Here is a 10,046-nt window from a genome sequence, read left to right on the forward strand (position 1 = left end):
TAATAGCGCATGTCATAAACAGAAAAAGTATAGTCTAACAAAATAAGAACGTATATTTCATTGCCCATGGTAATGTATATGGGGTATAAAGGATAGGGTCTAAACCAGACCCCTGTGGCACATCATATTCTACTAACTTTCCCATTTACAATCACAATCAAGATTCATGGACATTGTCCTGAGCGTCCTCGTTTACACTGAGCGTTTAGATCTAATAATGAACCCAATGAAGAGGATTAGATCTATATTATATAATTTTGATTACCCTTTGAATAATATATTATTATTATTATTATTATTATTATTATTATTATTATTATTATTATTATTATTATTATATATTTTATTATTATTATTATATTATTATTATTATTATTATTATTATTATTATTATTATTATTATTATTATTATTATTATTATTATTATTATTATTATTATTATTATTATTATTATTATTATTTATTATATATTATATTATTATATTATTATTATTATTATTAGTATTATTATTATCATATTATTATTAATTATTATTATATTATATTATTATATTATTATTATTATTATTATTATTATTATTTATTATTATTATTATTATTATTATTATTATTATTATTATTATTATTATTATTATTATTATTATTATTATTATTATTATTATTATTATTATTATTATTGATTATTATTATTATTATTATTATTATTATTATTATTTATTATTATTATATTATTATTATTTATTATTATTATTATTATTATTATTATTATTATTATTATTATTATATTATTATTATTATTATTATTATTATTATTATTATTATTATTATTTATTTATTATTATTACTATTATCGTCATTAATATAACTTAATTATCATAAACCGTCACGGCAATTCACCTTTTCTTACGACATTTCAACACTTCCCGGTTCCATTTTTCTTCAAATCTTGGCATCAAACTCTCATTGGCGTAGTTGGGGTGAAGGTCAAACAGATCGTCTTCTTCCAGGTCCTTACGCCAGCCTAGAATGACCGTCCTAATAGAACGAAGAAATCAATAAATAAATAAAACAAATAGATGAACTTTTGATTTTCTGAAGAACATCGTCCATTTAACGAGATCCAATGTGTGACTCATTAGCCAACAGCAACACGCAACGTGAAGCTTATAAGGTGATGAAGTTATACCGTTTAACCCGCTCTTTTCCAGTCATTTTCAGGATTTTCCCCAAAACTTCACACCCAACTAACAACAAAATAGATTTTTTATCAGTCAAACACAATAGCCGTAATTTCTTGCGATAAATAATTTCTTTAGAAAAACATGCTCTACAACACACTGTTCTTTTTCTTTAAATTTTATGATGTACAAAAGAAAATTGAATAAGAAAAATGTTGGTTTTATCGTAACGAATGTGACGATTTTCCTATAGTTGGTGAGATGGTCAACCCCCTCCTTACCACCCATAGAAAAATCGTCACATTCGTTGCGATGCAGTCAACATTTTTCCACTTCTGATTTGTTTTGTACATCATAGTATTTGAACACAAATGTTTGCTATAGGGAATGAGAATAGCGGAAGAGTGCGTCCATTGATTGGACGTCACCTTACAGAGAGAACGTTAATTTATTTTGAACTGTCTCAAGCCGCTTTCACCAGAAGCGAGGACGAGAGACGCATGACGTTCTCTCTCTAATAATTTTTCCGCCGGTGATGTCACAGACTATGAGTGACGTCAAATTAAGGGACGCTACTCTTCCGCTAATCTCATTCCCTATAGTCAAAGTATATTGACATTGTGTTGAAGAGATCGTTTAGGAGAACAAAATATGAGTAGGAAAACTGACTGCTATTGTGTTTAAGTGAAATAAATCTGTTTCTGTATAGGTTGGGTGTGACGTTTGGGGAAAATACAGAAAATGACCGGTAAGGAGAGAGTTGATGTTTCTAAAGGACAATGTATAAAAAACGATGGAATAGAGACTTTAAAAAAATGTTATTCATAATAATATAAATGGGGACAAAACGTGGGATGATGGTGATGTCGCTGAGTGGTTGATGCATTGTACTTTAACCCGGAAGGTTTCTGTATCGAGCCCCGTTTCAGACACTCTCTGTTTCTTTTTAAATTTTTTAAGCAATATCTTTACCCTCTAATATGCTCATATTGGACATTAAGGAATATTCCTGTTGATAGAAATTAGAGCTTTTATTTATCGCAATACCACTAACCGTAACTCAAAGTGGCTATGCGGTTTAGTGGTAGGACACTCGCTTTCGGACCGGAAGGTCCAGCGTTCGAGCCACGCTCGCTCGGCGCATAGTTGAATCCTTGAAAAAGGCTCTTTACTGACATTCTCTCACGGTACTCAGGTGTAAAATGAGTGCCTGGTCTTTAACAGCGTTGTCTATGTCGGACAAAAAAAAATGAAATTGTAATAGCGCCTAGCATTCGTCATGTCTCGTTCTATATGTTCAAAGTTGCTGTTGGTCAGAAACCCCTTGTAAAGCGCTTTGAGCACGATAAGAGTATATTGCGCTATATAAAAGCTCAATTGTTTTAGAGGAGGTCCAGAGAAAAACATCATCAATATGCTTCAACAGTCGTAAGGTCACTTCCCTCGTAATGACGTATGGTAACTTTAGTAACTGGCTCTAAACTATCGGAACAATGGCGGACGCCCTTATGAAATATTTCTCCGACGAGCATAAAAGCGTATGCGGAGATTTAAAAAAACAAAAACATTAAAAATCTGATCATGTGTTGACTTTTACAAATTCTGATCGCAAGGAACACGATGGCCGCCGTTGCTGGGCGACGTGTCATCAGACTGTTGAATACAATTAACGTGTAGGACTAGACATGAAACATGCTACTTATTATTACACTGTTAGCGGACAGAGACAACGATGTTAACGGCCAGGTACTTTCTGCCAGATCAAACATACCCAACTACCCAATCGTTTCTGGGTGGACCTGGACAGTGGGAAGAAAGGGGGGGGGGGGGAAGGGGGGGGGGTCAGGAAAAAAAATCTTGAATGCATCCGTGATCGCTCTCGGTTTCTATTGTGTGTGAAGAGAGTGCTCTACCCACTGAGATATCGCGACCTTTCCGGTTTGTTAAATTAGGTCACAAGTTCTTATTAATTCAATCACAAATGTCATGTTTAACCCTCTCCTTACCAACTACAGGAAAATCGTCACATTCCGCACGATGCAACCAAAACAACTTTCTCATCTGATTATTTTTGTTTCCCATAAACTTTGAAGAAAATGTGTTTGTTAAAAGCCATAAAAACTTGACACTGTATTGTAGAGCTCATTTTGCTGAACAATATTATGTATTGTTAAGCTTCTGTTTAATTAAGAAAAATCTATTTTTGTGTTGGGTGGATGTGAAGTTTTGCGGAAAGTTCTGAAACTGGCTGGTAAGGAAAGGGTTAACATTTGTTACGATTATCAATTAAATTTCTTCCGTACAAAATTCTATGAAACTCTAACTTGTCATACATAAATAAATTAACGCGTTCTAATGAACAAAACAATGGAGGTATAGCATGTATTCATTTACTTATGAGTTAGAGTTTAAAAAATCATGTTTTATGCTGCTAAGGTATGGCCTTTCTGGAAAAATCCTGAAACTGTTGAGTAAGGAGAGAATTAATTAGATCACAAATCTCATGTCCTAGTGACATAATTGTACCGATAATGGCTTTAAGTTAATATGCCATTTACCTATAGGGAATGAGATTAGCGGAAGAGTAGCGTCCCTTGATTGGACGTCACCCATAGTCTGTGACGTCAGCACAACCAACATGGCGTTCTCTCTCTAATAACTTTTCCGTCGGTGACGTCACAGACTATGGGTGACGTCCAATCAAGGGACGCTACTCTTCCGATAATCTCATTCCCTATAGGGTAATGTAAACGTTGCTCCTCGAAGCTCGAAGAATAAAAGAAATAACAATATAATGAAATTTAGTGGAAGCTTGGATTTAATATACGAAAACAGATAAAACGGATGTTTCGGGTTTCCCTTTTACAAACAAAACGGGATGAATGAATCTCTACAGACGAATGAGATAATCTGGTAGTGTCGTTGTTACGACGAATAAACAAGAGCATCGATGGGCAATAGTTACATCCCTTATATTTTGTATTTATTTCCAATTCTATTTGTATTTGTTTTCCGACAATAGTATCTACACACTTAATTTTATTTCACGGTCTATACTCCCCTCTTTGGACTTAATTAATTGCGCACCCTTTATAAATAGATATTGGTCTACTTTAATTCGTTCTTCCTTACAAAGTAGCATACAATTTCCTGCCCCATCATTGATTTTTGTTTATTCGTCTTAACAACGCCACGACCACATTATCACATTCGTCTTAGTGTTTCATTCACATCCTGGTTTGTTGACAAATGGAAAAACCCGAAACGTTCGGGTATATATTATATCGTCGCCTAGGCATTCCACAAAAATTACCCATGTTGTCCAAGTGAGTAAATTGGCGGTTAATACACTTGCCCAAGTAAACAAAACAAAACAACAAAAAATATTAAAGACGAGTGTTTGCCGCGGGGCTCGAGCCCCTAACCTTTCGGGTCACAGTGCAATTACTAAACCACTCGGACACTTCGCCCAACCCAATTCTAAACGATCAAGCTGATGCAAAAAATGTAAATTAAATGTCAAATTCCGTACAACTCATTAGTGTTATATATTGCAATTATCCATTAATTGTACCAAATAATTATGATGTAAAAACTAACAACATTTAACGAAATAATTAACGGACCAAAAGCTGTAAACGATGAAAGCATTGGGTGTAGGTCAGACTTGCATAGTAGTACGAATAATTCGTAGAATCCGATTTTTGGCTCCAGCTACTGAGCTGCTTTCGCCTTTTTTGACTTCAAAAATCTCGTTGAAAAAGTAAAGTTTAGTTCCTTAGATCCTATATTATTCAGGACTTTGAATCACTCGTGGATCATCATCATTATCATCATCATCATCATCACCATCATCATCATCATCATCATCATCATTGCCTTTTTCACCCTGGGTCAGGGTAGAGGTTACAGACAAACAGTTTCGATCCATCTCTATCCTGAGCTAATTTTTTTTTATATATCTCATTCCATGTCTCATCACTTCTCTGTATATCAGCTTCTATAATTCTTTGTCTGTTGTCCTTAATAAATTATGTCATTGCAGAATCTCTTCAATCGCCCAATCTAAAAAAAAAAAAAGGTTTTGATCTATCCATCTGTTTTTTTTAAATATTGTTATTATCAAGATGATGATGATGATGATGATGATGATGATGATGATGATGACGACGACGACGACGACGATGATGATGATGATGATGATGATGAGGATGAGGATGATGATGATGATGATGATGATGATGATGATGATGATGATGATGATGATGATGATGACGAGGACGACGACGACGACGTCGACGATGATGATGATGATGATGATGACGACGATGATGATGATGATGATGATGATGATGATGATGATGATTATGGTGATGATGATGATGATGACGACGATGACGACGATGATGATGATGATGATGATGATGATGATGATGATGATGATGATGATGATGATGATGATGATGATGATGATGATGATGATGAGACTAGACCCGTCGATACGATGCTATAACTTTTTTTTTCTATTTTTCTTATTGACTGCAGAAGGGTTTTTAGCCAGAACCATTAGTTTGTTCATTTATTGTTACATTTATATTCCAGCACATCACGACAATGAACCAACCAGGCAATTGCTCAGAACGAGATTGATGCTGAAGCAATTATGAACGGGCTACTTGAAAGCCCTCTTCATTCAATTATCCAGCTTAGGTGGACGTTTCGTTTAGACCTGCTTTTATCCTAACCACAATCTCATTGGTAATTCATTACGATTTATATTTTCACAACTACAAAGAAAAAAAGCCACAAAATTGGACATAATATTCCTGTATAGCTTCACCCATGTGTCTTGTTAATCCATGTTATCTGTCAAATATCACCCATATCACGTGAGATTATTGTGAAATATATCAAGACAGATACAATAATAAATAAAACATAAATAAAATGAAACAATTTATATTCAATGAAGAAGTTAATGAGCAGGCAATTTTATAAGATAAAGATCTGAACAAGTATGCATGGAATGAGTCAGACATAAGCAAGAGAAAAAAATACAAGAAAAAAAAAAAAAACCCACCATCCCCAAAATTCAGTCTCCTTCCATTGGGGATCGAACCTCAGACCTTCTGATTACCGGTCAAACGTGCTACCAATACACTACAGAGGATCCCGGAGTTGGGACAATTTAATAGCTATATATTCCACCCCTCTCATTGGAAAACCCTGTCATTTCTTAGTAAATATTTAATCTGTAAATAATGACTTGAAGGGGTACATTGAAAATGTTCTTCTATGACTCCAAATATTTTGCACATGTTATTGGTGTAAAATAAGGCGGTGAAAAAGACAGCTGATTGGTAATTATAAATAATGAAATGTTTTTGTTTATGTTTATAAGGGTTTTTCGGCGCTTGCAACACATTTAGGTTATATCAGCGCCAAAATAATGAAATAAATATTTTTTTAAAACAACATTTTATTCAATCCCATGGGGAAATATGTCTTTAAGGTCTATTTCAAGGTAAGACTGGAATAACCCAGGCGTCAGCCGCAGAGTTAGCTAGGGCGATGTGACTTGCTCAATCCCGCACAACGCGGCGGGTACTCGAACTCGGTACCTTTTGAGTACGAAGCAAAGACTGTATCGTTGACCAACGCTGACCCATAACTGTTGGTGCGCATAAATATAAATCCAAAGTTGTTGTTTTCTAGTTTTCCATCGCATTGTCATTCAAGCAGAAGGAGAAAGGTTATCTTACGGTGAATAGAAATACTATTACAAAGTATCTTTATTATCTTACTCGTGAAAAATAAACGTATTCATTCGTTTCTTTGTATTTGTTAAACTCGTTATATCATTATCGTACAATAACACATAGTCGCAAGCTCGTTGTGTTATTCGGCATGATTAAAATAATTCGTTTAATAAATACAAATAGATAAAAGAAGCGTACATTATTAACAGATGTACGCGCTTTATCATGTGATCCATCGCTTGCATTAAACAACACATACAATTTTTCTTACACCAGTGGCTGCTTCCCTATTTCTTAATTTGATCATTTAAAGATATATATATATATATATATATATATATATATATATATATATATATATATATATAATATATATATATATAGTATATATATATATATATATATATAATATATATATATATATATATATTTATATATATATATATATATATATATATATATATATACATACATATATGTATATATATAGTGTGCACTTTGCTAAAAACCCACAATATTGCCATCGCAAGTATAACGGAGAAAACACAAAACTATGCGTAACCTTAACCTCTAATTTGTTAATACAGTTAAGTGAGAATTACTCATAAACTCGGATAACTTGGATTCTTCAATGACTCCAACTATTTCGCTCATGTTATTGGTGTAAAATAAGGCGGTTAAAAAGACAGCTGATTGGTAATTATAAATAATGAAATAAATATTTAAAAAAAAAACATTTTATTCATACCCATGGGGAAATATGTCTTTAAGGTCTATTTCACGGTAAGACTGGAATAACCCAGGCGTCAGCCGCAGAGTGAGCTAGGGCGATGTGACTTGCTCAATCCCACACAACGCGGCGGGTGCTCGAACTCGGTACCTTTTGGGTACGAAGCAAAGACTGTATCGTTGACCCATGCTGACCCATAACTGTTGGTGCGCATGAATATAAATCCAAAGTTGTTGTTTTCTAGTTTTCCATCGCATTGTCATTCAAGCAGAAGGAGAAAGGTTATCTTACTGTGAATAGACATACTATTACAAAGTATCTTTATTATTTTACTCGTGAAAAATAAACGTATTCATTCGTTTCTCTGTATTTGTTAAACTCGTTATATCATTATCGTACAGTAACACATACTCGCAAGCTCGTTGTGTTATTCGGCACGATTAAAATAATTCGTTTAATAAATACAAATAGATAAAAGAAGCGTACATTATTAACAGATGTACGCGTTTTATCATGTGATCCATCGCTTGCATCAAACAACACATACAATTTTTCTTACACCAGTGGCTGCTTCCCTATTTCTTAATTTGATCATTTAAAGATATATATATATATATATATATATATATATATATATATATATATATATATATATATATATATATATAGTTTGTGTACTTGGCTAAAAACCCACAATATTGCCATCCGCAAGTATAACGGAGATTACACAAAACTATGCGTAACCTTAACCTCTAATTTGTTAATACAGTTAAGTGAGAATTACTCATGAACTCGGATAACAAAAAAACAATAACAAACACCTGAGTGACGAAAATTTAGTTCTATCAAAAGATCACACATGGACATTCCTTGATGTAGCATTTAAAACATGTTGTTGTTTTTTTTTCTTTTAATATCTACCTTGAACCTCAGGCAATAAGATTGGCGGATACGTTATCATTCTACCATTAACGAAATCCAATTTCAGTTTGCCTAAAATGTCTTAATACTCTTCAATAGGTGTAACGTCACTTCCTTCCAAATGACGCATGGTAACTTAGTAACACTGGCTCTAAACTATCGGAACAATAGCGGACGCCCGTATGAAATATTTCTCCGGCGAGCATAAAAGCGTATCCAGAGGAAAAAAAACCCCATAACTTTGATCATGTTTTGACTTTTACACATTCTGGTCACAAGGCACATGAAAAGGGAATTAAAAGTTCTAGCCAGCATGAAGAATAAAAAGTAATGATTTTCTTTGTTTAGAACCAAGATGGCCGTCGTTACCGGGTGGCGTGACATCAGACTACTGAATCCTATTGATGCAGTGCATTACAGTAAATTATAGTTATATGTGCGGCTATGTGGTCTTGTGGTTTGACACTCGCTTTCGGATCGGAAGGTCCTGGGTTCGAGCCTCGTGCTCGGCGCAGAGTTGAGTCCTTGGAGAAGGCTCTTTACTCACATTCTCTCACCGTATTCAGGTGTAAAATGAGTACCTGGCCGTTAACAGCGTTGTCTCTGTCCCAAAAAGTTGTAATATCGCCTTACAGGCGTTATGTCTCGTCCTACATTTATGTGTTGCTGTTGGCCAGGGACCCCCTGTAAAGCGCTTTGAGCACGTTTAGTGGACATTGCGCTATATAAAAAGCTCAAGTTTATATCAATCAGACTATAGACGTTTAATTTTGTAAAATTTAGAAATTAAGGAGCAGGCACCGGTGTAAGATAAAGATCTGAACAAGTGTGTATGAAAGGTGACAGACAAAGCACGAAAGAAAAATAGAAGATAAAAAAAAAATCATCCCGAAAATTCAACATCCCTTGTCTGGGAATCGAACCTCAGACCTTCTGATTACCGGTCAGAGGAACGTCGTGCTACCATTAAACCACATAGGCTTCCGATTGTTGGGACAAATATAATACTTGCACCTATATTATTCACAAGGGTACGCCTTTTACGCTGTGAGCTCTCGATTGCATCAAAAATACATAATTTTGGAGCCTATTTGGTTGAATGTTGAGCTTTTATATAGTGCAATATCCGCTAAACGTGCTCAAAGCCCTTTACAAAGTGTCAATGACCAACAGCAACACGTAACATGTAGAACGAGACATGATGCGATATTAAAACATTTTTTTCGGACATAGACAACGCTGTTAACGGACAGGTACTCAATTGACACCTGAGGAAACTGAGATAATGTGAGTAAAGCGCATTTTCCAAGGACTCAACCATGCACCGAGCCCAGGCTCAAACCCAGGACCCTCCGATCCAAAAGCGAGTGTCATACCACAAGACCACATAGCCGCACAATGTCAATTTGCCCATTAAATGAAGAAAAATTTCAGTCTGCTTATAGGCAACATCATTCG

The 10,046-nt window shown here is 34.4% G+C and overlaps 1 pseudogene; it reads right to left on the reverse strand.

Annotated features, from left to right (window-relative positions):
- LOC144960762 (multidrug resistance-associated protein 1-like) overlaps positions 1-7,591 on the reverse strand; it is a 17,464-nt pseudogene extending 9,873 nt beyond the window's left edge.
- Between the last annotated feature and the right edge of the window lie 2,455 nt (positions 7,592-10,046).

Source organism: Berghia stephanieae, chromosome 15 (genome assembly GCF_034508935.2).
Source record: "Berghia stephanieae isolate SIO BIC M18660-M18661 chromosome 15, UCSD_Bste_1.3, whole genome shotgun sequence".
Classification (NCBI taxonomy): Eukaryota; Metazoa; Mollusca; class Gastropoda; order Nudibranchia; family Aeolidiidae; genus Berghia; species Berghia stephanieae.